Raw genomic sequence first — 19,894 nt, forward strand, 5'->3', positions numbered from 1 at the left:
CATTCTAGTCCATTTTAGTTTGCTGATTCCTAAAATGTCAACGTTCACTCTTGCCATCTCCTATTTGATCACTTCCAATTTGCCTTGATTCATGGACCTGACATTCCAGGTTCCTATGCAATATTGCTCTTTACAACATCAGACCTTGCTTCCATCACCAGTCACATCCACAGCTGGGTGTTGTTTTTGCTTTGGCTCCGTCTCTTCATTCTTTCTGGAGTTATTTCTCCACTGATCTTCAGTAGCATATTGGGCACCTACTGATCTGGGGAGTTCGTCTTTCAGAGTCCTATCTTTTTATCTTTTCATACTGTTCATGGAGTTCTCAAGACAAGAATACTGAAGATAGATGTATGTTTAATTTTATCTGTGTATGTATGTATTTTGGCTGCACCACGTGGCATGTGGGATGGTTTCTGTGACCGTGGATCAAACCTGGGCCTCGGTAGTGAAACCACCAAATCCTAACCACTAGGCCACCAGGAAACTCCCATGTTTGATTTTGAAGATACTGACAAACTGTTTTCCAACATAGTTGTACTATTTTATCCGCCCTCTAGAGGTGTATAAGAGTTCCAGTTGCGTTCTGTTCTCACTACAACTAGGCATTGTCAGTCTCTAGTTTTGGCCTTTCTAGGAGAACGTATACCTCATTGTGATTAACTTGCATTTTCTGATTACAAGTGAAGTTGAGCATCTTTTCATATAATTTTTGCTACATGAATTTTCTCTTTGTGAACTGTATGTTTGTATCCTTTGCTCATTTTTTCTGTGATGATTAGCTATTTATCCTGGGTACCGATATCTGTCAATTATGTGCATTACAGATGTCTTCTTCCTGATTGTGGCTTGCCTTTTGACTTCGTTTATAGTGTTTTTGGAGGTATAGTGTTTTTTCCTCAGTGGCTCAGCGGTAACAAATTCACCAGCAATGCAGGAGCCACAGGAGACTCTTGTTTTGATCCCTGGGTGGGAAAGATACCCTGGAGGCAACCCACTCCATTATTCTTGCCTGGAGAATCCCCATGGACAGAGAAGCATGGGGGATTACAGTCCTTGGGGCCGCAAAGAGTCGGACACAACTGAAGTGACTTAGTACACAGAGATACATCGTGTTTTTTGGTGTACGCAATTTGTATATTTTCACATAGACAAATTTATCAATATATTCCTTTATGGTTTGTATTTTTTTAATTACTATTGTTTAAGAAGGCATCTTGTATCTCTAAAATCTTAAGGAGTCTTTTAGATTCTTTTATACTGTCTTAAAATTTAAAAATATATTTGTAAAGATTTTGCTCAACTTTTATTTTCCAAATTTGGCATTTAATCTACCAAAAATTATTTTTTGGAGGTTTTAAATTTATTTATGTATTTTATTTGTGGCTGTGGGTCTTTGCTGCTCTGGGTGGGCTTTCGGTAGTTGCCGAGAACGGGGACTGCTCTCTCGTTGTGGTGCCCAGGCTTCTCACTGTGGTGGCTTCTCTTGTAGCGGATCACAGGCTCTGGGCGCGTGGCTTGAGTAGCTATGGCACAGGAGCTGTTAGTTGTGGCTTGAGGGCCCTAGAGCATGCAGGCTTCCGTTTCAGTAGGTGTGGTGCATGCGCTGAGTTGTTTGGCAGCATGTGGAATGTTCCCAGACCAGGGATCATACCCATGTCCCCCGCATTGGCAGGCGGAGTCCCATCCACTGTACCTCCAGGGAAGTCTCTACTTAAGATGATATTGGTACAAGGGATCTAATTTTATTTTTTCATATGGATGAGAGTTTCCTCAGTACTATAGAATAGTCCAGTATTTACTCCACGGACCTGGAGGGCCTCATCTGCCAGGTATCTAGTTTCAGTGAGTACCTGGACCTTACTTCTGCAGTCACATTACTGTTTTTACGACCTTTTTTTCCTTGCGGTGCATTGCCAGGGGCAAGGTTTTTGGTTTTTATTCATCTTTTCTTTGAACCAGCTTTTGGTTTCATGTTTTTTTTTAAAAATCTTTGTGTTCTTATTATTTGTATATATTTTTATCTTTATTATTTTCTTGATTCTTTGTTTTTTTTTCCCTTCTCTGCTTTAACCTTTCTGTTTCAAAATCACATAAAATTTGTTTTAATAAATGCACACTTAGGCCACTCCTAACTCATTGACTGTGTTGTATGTTCTGGCACATCAGAAACTCGGCTAGGGCTTTGGGGACACTGCCACACCTTTTCCCAGAGAGGTTGCACCCGTCTATCCCCCCAACCCCTTGGCCACAACATATGAGGGTTCCTATTGTTCCGCATCCTCACCAGTAGTTGGTGTGGCCAGCCTTGTTATTCTGTTGCGTGTATATCTCACTGTAGTTACTTACTATTTATTTATTTTGGCTGCGCTAGGTCTTCACTGCTGTGCAGGCGTCCCTCTAGTTGCGGTGCATGGACTCCTCACTCCAGTGCATCTCGTGTTGCAGGGCGCAGGCTCCAGTGGCTGCAGCATGCAGGCTCAGTAGCTGCGGCTTGCTGCCTCTGGAGCACAGACTCAGCAGTTGTGGTGCGTGAGCTTACGTACTCCATGGCACATGCGATCTTCTTGGACCAGAGACCGAGCCTGTGTCTCTTGCATTGGCAGTCAGATTCTTTATCACTGAGCCACCAGGGAAGCCCTCATTGTGGTTTTAATGTTCATCTCCCTGATGATGAGAGTGCTGATCACCTTTTATATTTTATTAGGTGAAGTGTTTGTCCAAATTACCTTTTTTTAAAAAAATAAGAAGATGGGCTTTTTGAGAATTTCCCAAGAGTCTTGGGAATTCTTTTTACATTGCGGATACCAGTCCTTTGTCAGATAAATGTTTGCTTGTTTGCTTTTACATTTTCTTTATTTATTTTTGGCTGTGCTGGGGCTTCGTAGCTACTCGGGCTTTTCTCTAGTTGTGGCTAGCAGGGGCTACTCTCTGGTTGTAGTGCATCAGAGTCTGATTGTGGTGGCCTCTTTTGTTAAGGCTCCAGGGTCTCGAGGACAGGCTCAGTGGTTGTGGGGCTGGGGCTTAGTTGCTCGGAGGTGTGTGGGATCCTCCCAAATCAGGGATCCAACGCGTGTCTCCTGCATTGGTGGGCAGGTTACTTACCACTGAGCCACTAGGGAAGCCCCAGATAAATGTTTTATGACCATTTTCGTCTATTCTCTGGCTTGCCTATTTGGTTTCAGTGTATTAAAGTTTCAGATTTTGATGAAGTCTAGTTTATCAATTTTTTTTTCCATGCTCAGTGAAATAAGTCAAACAGAGAAAGACAAATACCCTATGATCTCACTTATATGTAGAATTTAAACAAAATAAAGGAAACAAACCAAAATGGAAAAAGACTCATAGATACAGAGAACAAATTGGTGGTTGCTGGGGCCTGTTTGGGGGTGGGGTAGGGAAAGTGAACTAGATGAAGGGTATTAAGAGGTACAAATATCTAGTTAGAAAATAAATAAGACACTGAGGTATATTATGTGGTATATGATAGCACATAAGAAATATGGTCAATAATTTTGTACAGGGACAGATGGTTACTAGACTTACCATGGCAATCATTTGATAATGTATACAGATATCAAATCACTCTGCAGTGAGTCTGAAACTAACACAATATTTATTAACTATATTTCAATTTTTAAAAGGTAAAATGCTATTAAATAAAAGAATTAGAGGAGGGAATGACTTAGGGTTAGCAGAAGGTGGGTCCTATACTAGCATACTAGTTTACACTAGAGTATACGGGATGCATAAGTAACAAGGTCCTACTTACGGCACAGGGAACTGTATTCAATATCCTGAATTGATAAATCATCATGGAAAAGAATATTTAAAATGTAAAAAAAAAAAAAGGGAAACTAGAAAAGAAAGGAAAAATTGGTATCAGTTTTTATAAGAGGATCATGTCTAAAGAGGAGGATGGTCTCTTGATATCCTTTCTTTTTAAAAAAAATTCCTTTTAGCAATTAATTACCAATGAAATAAACGGAAAGTAGTAGAACCCATCTGGTAGTTATATATGGATTGGGAACAGATCAATTCTTGCAATGAGTTGATCTTCTTGTATCATTATTTAGATGGATTTTGGAGTGGAGATGAAGGTGCTGGGGGAGGTGATGTACCTGCAGGATGAAGGAGATCCCTCTGGAGTGGAGAATGCTGGTGGCCTGGGGGGGTAGGTGCTGGTGGGTCTGGGTCATCTCACCTCTGGGAAATTTTTTAGTAATGAGAACAGAACCACAGGTTTTGGGTCTCCCTACTTGTTATGTGTATTTTCATCTAGAACATGGTGGTTTACTGAAAACACATTCATCAGCATCTGGTGAAGAAAAGCTGTCCTGGTGTCCCTGACTATGAGAGCATCTGGTGAGATACAGACAGAAACGTGGACGGTTTCTTCAGAGTCAGCCCAGAGGCAGGTCCTCGATTAGAGGGTAATGAATACAAATAGTAATGCATGTGGTGGGGGTGGTTAAGTTGCTAAGTCATGTCCTACTCTTTGCAACGCCATGAACTGTAGCCCACCAGGCTGCTCTGTCCATGGAATTCTCTAGGCAAGAATGCTGGAGCGGGTAGCCTTTCCCTTCTATAGGGGATCTTCCTGACCCAGATTTCGAATCCGTGTTTCCTGCATTGCAGGCGGTCACCGGCATTGCAGGTGGATTTTTTTTTTTTTGCTGATTGAGCCACTGGGGAAGCCCTACAGCAGTGCATGATATTGATGAAATGCTTTTCATAATCTGGCTCTGGAAGGTGATCTGTCATTTCATCTCTTATGAAAATCGAGAGACTTGTTCAGAGTGGCCATCTTTTGTAATAGGATTTTGTTGGGTGGTTTTTCTTCACTTGCCTTGTAGTATAGGGATGGGCTCCGGGCAACTGCCAGGTTCCATCTGACCCGCACGTCTCCAGGGTGGCGATGAAGGTCTGCTGAGTCCTTGACGTTTGCTGACATCCTTGCGAGAGGATGAGAACCTGCAGTTCTCATAGCCAGTCAGTGGCAGAGTCTTGTTGAAGGCTTCTGTTATCTTTCCCCCACACCTGCCAGTTTGGGCCTTCCCTTTCTCTTGCCTGTGTCTAGTCTCCTGACTGTCTACAGCCTCCAGTCGTTTCATAAACTCCTGCCCGACATGTATTCCCACAGTGCACTTGGCCTCTTCCCAGCTCCTGAGCCTGGCAATGTGCCCAGCACATAGTAACCTCTTAAGAAATGCTTATTCAGTGAATGAACCCACCTGTTGCCAAATCTTTAATGAGTTCCCTTTGCCTTTAAAGCTGTAACTTTGAAAATCTATCAGCTTTGCCATAAGGCTTCCAGCCCTTAATCCTACAATCACTCCTCTTTGCACTGACATCTCACTTGGCAGCCCAGTGAGGCCCCCTGTTCTCTGCTCTCTGCGGCTTTTCTGCACCTGTAACTTTTCTGACCTGGTCCCTCCTCTCCTGTTCTACTGTCACTGCTTGGTTTCTGGCTTTTATTTTTGTTTTTGCATATTTTAGTAATTCCATAGCCAGATCTCCTGTTTTCAGTCGCCTCCCCAGCGGAAATGTCCCTGCTGTAGTCCCATCCCCTCAGCCAGGCCACTGACTTAGCTTAGAACTTGTTTTCTTATCTGTACAATAGAAATAATGCAATAGTGATGACCAACTTGTGGGCCCTGACGGTAATAATGTATCCTTAGAAGTTATTTGAAAGGCTTTCCTGGTGGCTCACTGGTAAAGAATCTACCTGCCAATGCAGGAGACACAGTTTTGATCCCTGGTCCGGGAAGATCCCGCATGCTGTGCAGCAGCAAAGCCCACGTGCCACAGCTACTGAAGCCCATATGCCTAGAGCCCATGCTCTACAACAGGAGGAGCCACTGCCAGGAAAAGGCTCTGCATGCAGCTAGAGAGCAGCCCCCCGACTGCCGCAGCTAGAGAGCAGCCCCCTGATCGCTGCAGCTAGAGAGCAGCCCCCCGACTGCCGCAGCTAGAGAGCAGCCCCCCTGATTGCCACAGCTAGAGAGCAGCCCCCCGATTGCCGCAGCTAGAGAGCAGGCCCCCCCCATTGCCGCAGCTAGAGAACAGCCCCCCGACTGCCGCAGCTAGAGAGCAGGCCCCCCCCATTGCCGCAGCTAGAGAACAGCCCCCCCATTGCCGCAGCTAGAGAGCAGCCCCCCGGTTGCTGCAAGTAGAGAAACAGCCCCCCAGATTGCTGCAACTAGAGAGCAGGGCCCCACCTCCATTGCCGCAACTAGAGAAAGAGCCCATGCAGCAAGGAAGACCCAGCACAGCCAAAAATAAAAATAAATTCATTAAAGAATAAAAGTTTAAGAAAAGTTATTTAAAGAATCACATAATTAATACTTGAATACATTCTAATTGTGAAAAATTCAGCCATTCATAGACGTTTATGGCAAAAAAAATGGATTCCTACTTTATAGTAATTTACCTGCCAGTCTTCCTGTTTCTCTTGGACTAACCACTGTTAACAATTTGATAACCTGGCTCCTTTCCATTTATGCTTATGACATGGTCATATTGAAATTACCAGCCTCATAGGAGTCATTTCAGTAAATGGTACCCATGATTATTGCCATCAAATAAACTTCAGGGTTTAATTTACCTTTCCATCTTTATTACCTGCCTTGGACTTTTTTTTTTTTTAATGTAATTGCTTTCATTGTTCTGAGTTTATCAGCACCTTCCTGCCTTTGCTTGTGCTGGTCTTTCCATGACAGATTAAATCTCCACTTTCTTGAAGAAGTTTTCCGTAATCCCCCAGATGAAGGAAAACTTAACTGCTGAACTTAATGCATGTTGATTACAGCATTTATCACTCTCTACATTTTACATTTGAGTTTCTACAGGCAAGGTTGTTGTTGGGGAGGGTATATCTTACCTTTCACTAAGATGTTTTTAGGTTAAATTCAGTCTTCTTTTTGTTGTTGTTGTTTAAAATTATTTATTTGGCTGTGCTGGGTCTTAGCTGAGGCACGCAAGATGTTTGATCTTCACTGTAGCATGTGGGATATTTTAGTTTTGGTATGCAAACTCTTAGTTGCAGCATGTGGGATCTAATTCCATGACCAGGGATCGAACTTGGGCCCCCTGAATTGGGAGCTTAGAGTCTTAGCCACTGTAGGGAAGTCCCTGTTTTGTTGTTTTTAAAGAAACTTTATTTTGAAATCCTTTTATACTCACAAGAAGTTGCAAAAGTAATACTGAGAGTTCCAGTGTACTCTTCACCCAGCTTTCTCCGATGATGACACCTTGAATAACTATAATTAAGTTCTATGTATAAGTCACCTTTCTAGACCTCTTGGTGGCTCTTTGGCTCCTGGCATACATTAGGAATTCACAAACTTCACTGTGTGATGAATGAATTAACGTGCTCCACCAGCTTAGAACCACATCCAAGTAACAGATTGTCACTCCATCCTTACCCCAGGACATTGCATCCCCCATCATAGGAGATTCAGATGAAGCCTTGGACATTTCTTGCCTCCCTTTGTGAATGCTTGCTGACCCATCAGACAGGGAGGACAATAAAGGGTTCTGGGTTGTATGCTCATGTGTGTGTGTTTGCTAAGTCACTTCAGTTGTGTCTGACTCTTTGTGACCCTATGGACTGATTCTACCAAGCTCCTCTGTCCATGGCATTCTCCAGGCAAGATACTGGAGTGGGTTGCCAGCCATGCCCTCCTCCAGGGGATCTTCCCAGCCCAGGGATTGAACCCGCATCTCCTGCATTGCAGGCAGATTCCTTACCGTCTGAGCCATCAGGGAAGCCCAGTAGAATAGTAGCGACCCCTTAAAAACTCCAAAGGGGAGTCCAGTCCTCTGTAGCCAATCCCCAGTGGTAGAAGAGTGACCTTTCTGTTTATCCTTGTTTTTATCCTACCACGTGTCCTAAAGATGCCATCCAAACACAGGCATGAGTAAGCAAAGTAATACAAAATGAGGAACATAAAATAACAAGCGTACATTAATTACAGCTATAAGGAAATGCATAAATCCCAGCCAGGATTCAATGTATTACATAACCAATGAGTATATATTATTAATCTGCCATTTATTAGCTGTGTGGCATGAGCAAGTAACTTATCTTCGCTTCAGTTTCCTCATTTATAGGTGGGAAAAAATAAAGCCTATTGCATTCAGTTGTGAGAATTAAGTGAATTAGTATGTGTAAATTTACAGAAAAATGCTTAGTACTTTATTTAATGTATTCTCATTATTATTCTAGAGTAGAAGGGTAAACATGTATGAGTGGATTTTTTTTGGTAAGATAATTAAAGTACATAAGAAAAAATTCAGGTTTTTTTTTTTTTTAATTGAGCTTTTTCTCCCATTGAACTTGTGGCGAAAACTCTTATAAGGACATGAAAGAGACTGTAGAGAGTGTAGTGGATGGTGATGTGCAATTTGTTGGAAATTTTTATTACACCAGGTATCATCAGACAGTACAGACCTGTTGGAAATGTGATTGGAAATGCCTCATATGTTTCGGTCTGAAAGCTTGGGGTAGGAAGGGTGCAACTTTTCTTTCTGTGCCGCTCTTGGGAGTGTGCTGGTTGATTCAAGTCACTGGTAACTCCATCATAGTGCTTGCTCTTCTAGTTGGGCGTGCTTTTTCATTTTTCTTTAAAATTTTTTCTTAATTGGAAAAATAATATGGGCACATGGTAAATCATTTAACATTACCACAGGTAATAAAATAAAAAATGAGTTTCCATCCTGAGCAAGGCTCCCTCTCTGGAGGCAGCAGCTAACAGTTTCTTAAGTATCCTTCTAGTACATGTATGCACACATACACATAATTAGAGCATAATATATGCACTGTTCTGCACCTGTATGTCATGAAGCCTGCTTCACATAATCACAGTAATGCACCTCACCACATTCCTTTTTGTGGCTATGTGGCATAAGGTGGAGTTGTTAAATTCCCAATGTCAATTTCCTATGATTCAACCTGATGACTTCAGGAAATACATTTATATAATGAATCTCCAATGGCTAGATGTTTGTATTTTTTTTTATCCTTGGGTATTACAAACAGTGGCTCTCATTGTACTTATTCTTGTGTAAATATGAGAGAGTGTTTGTAAGATAAATTCCTTGAGTGGGTGGCTGGGTCTCATGTGCAGTATAAAGCTTGACAAATCCTGGCAATTGCTCTTTTAAGTGGTTTTTACCACTTTATGCTACAGCCAGCAGTGTATAAAAATATAAGCAGAATTCTTGGGAGAAAAGAAAATGAAAAGATGAAGCATTCATCCTTGCCTTCTCTTTGTGCTCAGGAAAATATTGAAGTGATCTCCTTTTGAGTATGAAGAGAAGACTATGAGTCCAGAGATGGTTTGTAATAGTGACAATTATAGACAAAATATATTAAGCTTTTACTATTATTTCATATTAATTCATTTAATTCTTTTTTAATATTTAATTTTTTAAAAAATTAGTCTGTTTATTTATTTGGCTGTGTCTTAGTTGTGGCACACCGGGATCTTTTGTTGTGGTGCAAGGACTCTCTGGTTGTGACGCATGGGCTTAGTTGCTCCATGACATGTGGGATTTTCATTCCTGGACCAGGGATGAAACCCACGTCCCCTGCATTGCAAGGCAGATTCTTAACCACTGGACCACTGGACAAGGGAAATCCCTAATTCCTTTAATCCTTAAGACAACCTGAGAGATAGGTCCTCCTGGCATTCTCATCATTTAACCATTGAGCAAGATTTAGGAAGAGAGATTGAATAGTGTATCCATGGTTTCACAGCATGTTATTAATGGAGAAGGGTTACTTGCTTCAAGATTCCCCTACCTTTGGACAAACTCCGGAAGTTAGTGAAGGACAGGGAAACCTGGAGTGCTGCAGTCCGTGGGGTCACAGAGAGTGAGACACGACTGAGCCACTGGACATCAACATCATTGTCTTTGGACGTCCTTGGTGGTCTAGCAGCTAAGACTCCGTGCTTCTAGTGCAGGAGGCCCAGGTTCTCTCTCTGGTCAGGGAACTAGATCCCACATGCTGCAACTAAAGATCTCTTACGCTGCAACAAAGACCCGGTACAACCAAATAAATAAATATTTTTAAAAATCCTCCTTTGTTGGACAGTTTCATGTTCATATTTTTATTTTGTGTAAAAAATGATCTCAGTCTATTATCATTTATCTTATATTTGTTTGTTAACATGTATATGCCTTTAAGGGACTTATATTTCATTTTTCCCCACCAAAACTATAAACTTGAATCCTAAAATTCTATTTCAATTGGAAAGAAACAGTTATTGAGGTTTGAAATAATAACGCATTTTTTATGCTATATTCTTAATCACTGTGACATTGTACTTGCTTTTAAACATAATTTTATTATAATTACATATGTATGCTTATGTATATAGTATTTATATAATGTACATATACAGTAAATATTGCAGATGTTTTCTCTTCTTTCGTATATTTGTGTCATTCATTTAACTTTTTCAAGTCACCTATTCAGTAAAAATATTCAGTCTTCGACTTTTTTATATTGTGAAGTGAAGTGAAAGTTGTTCAGTCGTGTCCAACTCTTGGTGACCCCATGGTCTTTACAGTCCATAGAATTTCTCCAGGCCAGAATACTGGAGTGGGTAGCCTTTCCCTTCTCCAGGGGATCTTCCCAACCTAGGGATCGAACCCAGGTCTCCCGTATTGCAGGTGGATTTTTTACCATCTGAGCCGCGAGGGAAGCCCCGTTATATTTTAGCTTTCTTAATTGTCTCTGTAATATTGAATTTTGATCGGGTTCTGGCTGGAGCGAATGACAGGAACAATCACCGTAAACCCTTCTGCAGTGAGGCAGGACGTAAGTCACCGCTTCGATGGCAGCATCAGCACCATTGTTTTAGTTTGACCCAGTGGGTAGCGTGGGCACATGGTCTAAGAGTCTGAATTAAGGCTCCAGTTTCTTTGGGAGCATGGATTCAAATCCCACTGCCTTCTCTCCTTTTTCTTTATCATGGTAAAAAATACATAATATAAAATTTACCATCTTGCATATGTGAAACTGTGTTAAGAACCAGAAGAGTGAAAACTGCTGCTCTAATACATATACCATAGAGACTAAGAGATTGACATATATCACTTAATGTTAATGAACATTGTTATAAAAGTCGTTAGCACCTTCAGATGTTTCTTAGCGCTTCAAAGCCCAGTAGATCCGCATTTTATTTCCTGTGCCACTGCCATTTCTTAATTGTGTGATCTTGGAAAAGATGTTTAACTTTTCAGCCTCAGTTTTGTCATCGGTAATATGGAGGTGTTAGGAGGAATACCCACTAAACAACAATTTCTCTTTTTCCTTTTCCCTCAGCCCCTGGTAACCACCACTCTACTTTTAAAGTTGACTGCTTTATATACCTCATATAGGTGAAAGTGAAAGTTGCTCAGTCACATCCGACCCTTTGCAACCCCGTGAACTATACAGTCCTTAAATTCTCAAGGCCAGAATACTGGAGTGGGTAGCCTTTCCCTTCTCCAGGGGTCTTCCCAACCCAAGGACTGAACCCAGGTCTCCCTCATTGCAGGTGGATCCTTTACGAGCTGAGCCACAGTGAAGCCCAAGAATACTGGAGTGGGTAGCCTATCCCTTCTCCAGCAGATCTTCCCAACCCAGGAATTGAACCGGGGTCTCCTGCATTGCAGGCGGATTCTTTACAAACTGAGGTATCAGGGAAGCCCATATAGGTAGAATCATACAGAGTTTGTCTTTGTGTGTGTGTGATGGCTTTCTTTCACTTAGTGTAATATCCTGAAGGTTCATCCATTTTTTAGCATGTGACAGCATTTTCTTCCTTTGTAAAGCTGAATAATATTTCATTGTAAGACTATGACACATTCTGTTTATTGATTCCTTCGTCAGTGGGCGTTTGGGTTGCTTCCGCCTGTTGACTGTTGTAAATAGTGCTGCTGTGAACACAGGTCTTCCACATCCTGCTTTCAGTTCTTTTGGGTATATACCCAGAAGTGGGATTGCTGGAGCATATGGAAGTTCTATTTCTAATTTTTTGAGGAACTTTGGTGCTGTTTTCCATAGCTGCTGCACTCTTTCGCAGTCCTAACAATAGTACATGGAGGTTTCAATTTCACCGCATTCTCAGCAACACTTGTTTTCTGTTTTAATAGTAGGCATCCTAATGGATGTGAGGTGGTATCTTCTGATGATCTTGATGACTTGATGATTCTGATGATTTCATTTCTCAGATGATTAGTGACACAGAGCATCTTTTCAAATGCTTGTTGGCCATTTGTGTATCATCTTTGAGAAATGTCTATGCAGATCCTTTGCTCATTTTTAAGTCGGATTTATTTGATTTTTTTGTTGTTGAGTTGTAGGGGTTTGATATGTATTCTGGATGTTAATCTCTCATCAGATATATGGTTTGCAAATATTTTCTCTTCTGTAGCTGGCCTTTTCACTCAGTTGTGTTTGTTGATGCACAAAAGCTTCTAAGTTTGAGATAAGTCTCATTTGTCTCTTTTTATTTTTGTTGTTTGTTCTTTCTGTGTCATATCCAAGAAATCATGGCCAAGTTCAATGTCATGAAGCATTCCTTCCATGTTTTCTTCTAGGAATTAAAAATAAATTATCTTAGGTCTTACATTTAGCTTTAATTCATGTTGAGTTCACTTTTGTACTTGGCGTAAGACAAGGGTCCAACTGAATTCAGCACCATTTTTGATGGCAGACTTCAGTTATATTATAAAGCTTCCAGAAGAAGCCATTCTCGTCCTTCAGGTTCTGTCAAGGTCACTTATATTGTACTGGGCAAAAAGTTGTTTGACACTTGTTACGTGTCTGATGAACTTGGGAAGGAAGGGCAGGAGATACAACGATGAATAAGGCAGGGAGCTCTCGGGAGATGTGAATGCTCTACGTCTTAATAGGAGTTTTGGTTATAGGAGTCATGCAGTTGTCAGACCTCAGTTAATGTGCACTCAAGGTTTGTGTGCTCCATTGCATGTAAAGTTCAAATCAAAAGAAAAAAATGAAACAGTTATTGAACTCTGGCTAATAATATGGAAGTTTTTAGATGGAAATGCATTGATGTCTGGATTTACTTTATTTTTAAATTATTTTTGGCTCGTCTGGATCTTCATTGCTTTTTAAAAATAATTTTATTTATTTGTTATTTTTGGCCGTTCTGGGTCTTCCTTGCTGTGCGGCTTTTCTCTGGTTGCAGTGCCTCTAATCGTGGTGGCTTCTCTTGTTGCAGAGCCTAGGCTTTAGGGCACGCAGGCGTCAGTAGTTGTGGCTCCCGGCCTCTAGGACACAGGCGCAGTAGTTGTGGTGCAGGGGCTTAGCTGCCCCTCAGCATGTGGGATCTTCCTGGACCAGGGATTGAGCCCATGCCTCCTGCAATGCCAGCCAGATTCTTATCCACTGTGCCAGCAAAGAGGTCCTGGATTTTCTATAAAATGCATCCCTCCTGAAAGATAGATTAATACCTTGATAAAGGGGTGAATAGGTGATAAGCAAGTATATTTAAAATATTAATGAATTTGTCCCATGTTTGAACTTTTTCAAAATAGAATAATGAGGGGAAAAAGATGAGAAGATAGTACCCAGAGGGAGGCGGAGGTTCACCTCACACAACATAGTTAATGGTCTCTTGTGTCCTGTCCTGGTCTCTTTTGCAGGCAAGAGGGGGCCGTGGTAGAACTCGTTAGCACTAAAAGCATTTGTTCTCCTGTGGAGCCTGTTTGTAAACCTCTGAGTCATTGCCATAAGCGCCTTCTATTATCAGGGATCAGTTAGGGGAATTAGAATGACTGGTGATTGCCAGCAAGTTTTGAGGTCGTCCAGTGCCTACAGAAAGGAATACATTTTTCATTGTAATTTAGTATACAATTATAACTGAAGAAAAAATTTTATACTTTGATGCACTGTAATATTGTTATTTAACTTCCAAAAAAAAAAGACCTCTGTCAGTTTTGATCCATTAATGGGTTAAGAACCAGCAGTGTGAAAAATCTGTTTTAATACATCAACCATGGAGATGAAGAGATTGACATATATCATTTAATATTAACGGTGAACATTGCCATACAATTATAAGCATGTTCAGATGTTCCTCCAGTAGATCTGGGTTTCATTACCTGTGCCACAGCAATTTCTTCATTATGAGATCTTGAAGAGATGGTTAACTTTCAGCCTCAGTTTTGTCATCTGTAAAATGGAGGTATTCGGGGAAATACACACGCTCTAGAGTTCTTGAAAAAGGTTAAATTAGATGATGTCTGCCCAATGGAAAAGCCTGAATAAGTGGGAACTGTATTTTAGGCTGTAAATTCATTAGCTTCTTTATCTTTGCGCCACAAAAGAAATCAGAATGGGCTTTGAGGCTTCTGGTATCCTTCAGTATCTTCTGTTCTTTTTTTCCAACTTGTTTTTTGTACAAGTAGCCCACGGAGTACCCGGTCGTTGGCTGCAATACTCAGTAACACAGCACTCAAGCTTTCCATCAGTTGCTGGAGGTGGCTTTGGTGACAGTGCCATTTGGAAACATGGGGAGGTTTGGCAGGCTTAGTGGTGTTTGTTGTTGGAGAATGCTTTGGCATAGCCCTTGGTGGAAGAGGGATGCCTGGGGTTTCTCACTGATTCATCGCTTTCGCATGGAGTTCTGTATAAACTGTGTCTGACTTGGGAGGTGGGGCAGGAGGAGCCCGGTGGGCCTCATTACAGATGACTTTGTCTCTTTGAAATTTCCTGACTGAAAGATTATGTTGCATCATTTGGATTTCCTCCTTTTAAATCTGAACAATTTGGCTGCTAGTGGAAGTAATTAGCTGAAAATGTTCTGGTGTTTTTGGCACAATTAGCATTTTTACTCTTCTTAATTTAATCGAATCTTAGGATTTTATTGCTGGGAGAGCCCTTAGAAGATCAGAGCGAGAACAGCAGCAGGGCTCTCTGCATCAGGTCCAGAGCTCTTGCTCATGTCTGGCTGGAGAGGAGACACAGTACTTTAGCTGGGGAACGGGAAAGACCCGCAGCTGATTGAAGAAAACTGTTGTTGTGATTGCTTTGTGCTTTTGCAACCCCTTTTGAGTGCATGTGTTACTACTTACTGAATTTACCAGTTTATTACCTTGGATAGGCTTCTGTGGTGCCTCAGTGGGAAAGAATCCATCTGCTAATGCAGGAGACCCAAGTTCAAACCCTGGGTCGGGAAGACCCCCTGGAGGAAGAAATGCAACCCACTCCAGTATTCTTGCCTGGGAAATCCCATGGACAGAGAGAATCCTGGTGGGCTACAGTCCTTGGAGTTGCAAAAGAGTCAAACATGACTTAGCAACTAAACAACATCAACAACAAACAGCCAACTTAGAAATCTTGGTGGCTTAACACAGCAAAGATTTATGGTTGCTCACATTACCATATCCAGTCAGAGTCAGGATGGGGAATCTCTGTCTTTCTCTGCACATATACTCAGGGACTTGGGCTGATGGAGACCATACCATCTTGGAGCCTCTTAGGACACATGGTTTTCAGGTTGCCATGGCAGGGAAGAGAATTCCCACCTACTCTTCATTGCCTCTGCCCTGAACTGTAGTCATTTTGCTCACAGCTCATTGATCAGAACTGGTCACATGACCCTGCCTAACTGCAAAGGGCTAGAGATATGGCGGAACACGCGGAGTATTTGATGAGCATTGTCGGGGAGAAGGGATGCATGGTATTACGTTTATAAAAACTGCATATTGAAGAGACTCCGCCTCTTGTTTTCTAGATCTACCAAGTTTCATTACCATCCTAGTTTTCTAAGCCTCGGGGCTCATAGAAGCCATTATGGCAGTGGCTTTTATTGATGGTCTAATGGGGACAGAGAAGCTGCTGCCAGCCACCGATTAATGGGGGTCTGTGTGCTGAGCCGCAGGTAACAGAGAAACAGGGACAGCTGTGGTTTCATCGGCTGACCTCCCTCACCAGGCAGTAGGTTGGATTACTTTCACTGTGGGCTTCATCTTCCTGGTTGGTTTGTGTGTAGGCTGAAAAATACTCCCTTCCTCTCCACAAAAAAACACAGGTCCTATGTGCTGGTAACCAGTTTACACTGTGCATGCTAAGTCACTTTAGTCGTGTCTGACTCTTTGCGACCCTATGGACTATAGCCCGCGAGGCTCCTCTGTCCATGTGACTCTCCAGGCAAGAATAGTGGAGTGGGTTGCCGTGTCCTCCTCCAGGGGATCTTCCCAACCCAGGGATCGAACCTGTGTCTGTTATGTCTACCTGCATTGGCAGGCAGGCTCTTTACCACTAGCGCCACCTGGGTAGCCCCTGGTGGATATTGCCTTATATATCAAAAGGAGTTGTGCAGATATGATTACGTTAAGAACCTTGAGATGGGAATGTGTCTTGGGTTGTCCCAGAGGCTCTAAATGCTATCAAATGTATCTTTACATGGTGTGTCCTTACACGGTGGAAGCAGAGGGAGACTTAACACAGTGGCCTTGGAGGCAGAGATAGGAGTGATGTGGCTCCAACCAAGGGATGCCAACCAGGAGCTGGTGGAGGTGAGGGATGGGTTCTACCCTGGAGCCTCCGGAGGGAGTGGGTCCTCCTCACCCTTGATTTTGGCTTGATGATAATGATTTGGCACTTCTGACCTCTGGATTTGTGAAAAAGTAGATTTCTCTAGGAAAAAGCAAGAGAGTTCCAGAAAAACATCTATTTCTGCTTTATTGACTATGCCAAAGCCTTTGACTGTGTGGATCACAATAAACTGTGGAAAATTCTGAGAGAGATAAGAATACCGGACCACCTGACCTGCCTCTTGAGAATCCTATATGCAGGTCAGGAAGCAACAGTTAGAACTGGACATGGAACAACAGACTGGTTCCAAATAGGAAAAGGAGTACATCAAAGCTGTATATTGTCACCCTGCTTATTTAACTTCTATGCAGAGTACATCATGAGAAACGCTGGGCTGGAAGAAACACAAGCTGGAATCAAGATTGCCAGGAGAAATATCAATAACCTCAGATATGCAGATGACACCACCCTTATGGCAGCAAGTGAAGACGAACTAAAAAGGCTCTTGATGAAAGTGAAAGAGGAGCATGAAAAAGTTGGCTTAAAGCTCAACGTCCAGAAAATGAAGATCATGGCATCTGGTCCCATCACTTCATGGGAAATAGATGGGGAAACAGTGTCAGACTTTATTTTTTTGGGCTCCAAAATCACTACAGATGGTGATTGTAGCCATGAAATTAAAAGATGCTTACTCCTTGGAAGGGAAGTTATGACCAACCTAGATAGCATATTCAAAAGCAGAGACATTACTTTGCCAACAAAGGTCTGTCTAGTCAAGGCTATGGATTTTCCAGTAGTCATGTATGGCTGTGAGAGTTGACCTGTGAAGAAAGCTGAGCACCAAAGAATTGATGCTCTTGAACTGTGGTGTTGGAGAAGACTCTTGAGAGTCCCCTGGACTGCAAGGAGATCCAACTAGTCCATTCTAAAGGAGATCAGTCCTGAATATTCATTGGAAGGAATGATGCTAAAGCTGAAACTCCAGTACTTTGGCCATCTCATGCGAAGAGTTGACTCATTGGAAAAGACTCTGATGCTGGGAGGGATTGGGGGCAGGAGGAAAAGGGGACAACAGAGGGTGAGATGGCTGGATGGCATCACTGACTCGATGGACGTGAGTCTGAGTGAACTCTGGGGGTTGGTGATGGACAGGGAGGCCTGGCGTGCTGCGATTCATGGGGTCGCAAAGAGTCGGACACGACTGAGTGACTGAACCGAACTGAAGCCACCGAGTTTTTACGGTAGCCTCAAGAAGTTAATACACTTAGGTTTCCGCTTTCTTGGTGGTCAGTGGCTCTTGCCCTTCTAACCAGGGCTCTGAGGAATCAGGACTGAGATGGACACTAGGGACCTGAGTGCTGGGGGAATAGGGCACTCTGTACTTTTTTTTAACCTTTGAAATTTAAACCCTGTGAATTTATCACCTATTCAAGAAATAAATAAAATTAATCTCTGTGGCTCTGGGAACCACTGTAAGTAGATTGTTGTTCAGTGGCTAAGTTGTGTCCGACTGTTTGTGACCCCATGGATTACAGCATGCCAGGCTTCCTTGTCCTTCACCATCTCCCGGAGTTTGCTCAAACTCACATCCATTGAGTCAGTGATGCCATCCAACCATCTCATCCTCTGTCGCCCCCTTCTCCTCCTGCCCTCAGTCTTTCCCAGCATCTGTAGTAGGGGAACATGGTTCATTTTATTTATTCATTTCCATGAGTCACATCCAGTGCAGTTTGTGTCCTGTGCAATGCACCGTGGGTAATTCTTTTCTTTTTTTTTTTTTTTTTGGTAATTCTTTTCAAATTGTCACTCACCTTACCATCCCACCTGCTTTATTTTCTTCCCTCTCCATCATACTTCTCAGGTTTGGGTCTAGGTCCGTAGCAAGACTGAATTAAGGGGGAAAAAATGAATGAGGGTATAATGATTATTATGTCTTTAAAAAATACGTATTTATTTACTTTTTGGGCTGTGTGAGTCTTATGTTACACCACACAGGATCTTTTGTCACAGTGTGTGAACTCTCTAGTTGTGATACGGGCTCAGTTGCTCTGAGGCATGTGAAGATCTTAGCTCCCCAAGCAGGAATCAAACCTGCATCTGCTGCGTTGGAAGACAGATTCTTAACCAACTGGACCACCAGGGAAGTCTCAGTTATAACTTTTAATTTGAATTTTTAAATGTAATTTAATTAAAAATCACTTTAGCCTTACCTCTCACTCTTTATCAGGGCTTCCTAACCAGTATGCTGAGACTTAACTCCTCAGCCTTGGGGAGTGTGAGGCAAGGCTGGTGGCTTCCACTTCAGAAATGCTACCCCTGATGCCAGTGTGCTCTATTAATTACATGCTTTTCTGTGTGTGCAGTAATGTGAAAAGGTTGGTAAATACTGATGTAGGTAAAATGTGACCTTATATTAAAAAAAATACATGATGCATGAAAACAGCTATGGAAAATGAATAAGCAAACTTGTTGGGTCTTTGGGAAAATTCTAGTGATTATTTTGCTCCAGTGTGGGAATCTTCAGCCTTTTTTCCACTGTGACGCTCGTGATGAGATGGTCATGATCTGGTGCTCTCCTGGTGGAGGCGCTGGCATTCCTGCAAAGCCTAAAAGCAGGCTCAGATTCCGTGTCTCCCACACAAGCCTGTAGAGAAAAAGAAATAACAGTCACATTTTAGGAAATGATCTTGAGTTCACTCTTATTTGGTGGTGGTGGTGGTGGTTTAGTTGCTAAGTCGTGTCCAACTCTTGCGACCCCATGGACTGTAGCCCACCAGGCTCCTCTGTCCATGGGATTTTCCAGGCAAGAGTACTGGAATGGATTGCCATTTCCTTCTCCAAGGGATCTTCCCAACCCAGGAATCGAACCCAGGTCTCCTGCATTACAGGCAGATTCTTTACCAACTAAGCTGTGAGGGAAGTCCACTCCCACCCCCTAAATATCCCTTCTAGTGGCATGCATTGGAGAAGGAAATGCCAACTCGCGCCAGTGTTCTTGCCTGGAGAATCCCAGGGAAGGTGGAGCCTGATGAGCTGCCATCTGTGGGGTCGCACAGAGTTGGACACGACTGAAGCGACTTAGCAGCAGCAGCAGTAGCAGTGGCTCTAGGGTGTTTGATGGAGTAATGTAAGTGCCGGGAGCCACAGGCTAGGGATGGGAGGAAAAGAAGGAAGCAGCTGCTTCTCTGCGCGATCGGGTTTCCAGCATCCTCCTTCATCCCTGCCTTCGATGTGTCTGCCTTTTGATGCCCGTAGAGCGAGTGAATGGGGGCGAGGGGAAGGGGCGCAGGTCTCGAAGCAGCCTCTGCCTCTGCAGGTAGAGCTTGATGGCCT

At 42.6% G+C, this 19,894-nt stretch overlaps 1 protein-coding gene across 2 annotated transcripts in view; it reads left to right on the forward strand.

Annotated features, from left to right (window-relative positions):
* Positions 1 to 19,894, forward strand: part of KCNG3 (potassium voltage-gated channel modifier subfamily G member 3) — a 66,963-nt gene that overhangs the window by 29,977 nt on the left and 17,092 nt on the right. The gene's annotated exons all lie outside the window — the stretch shown is intronic.

This window comes from Ovis aries, chromosome 3 (genome assembly GCF_016772045.2).
Source record: "Ovis aries strain OAR_USU_Benz2616 breed Rambouillet chromosome 3, ARS-UI_Ramb_v3.0, whole genome shotgun sequence".
NCBI lineage: Eukaryota > Metazoa > Chordata > Mammalia > Artiodactyla > Bovidae > Ovis > Ovis aries.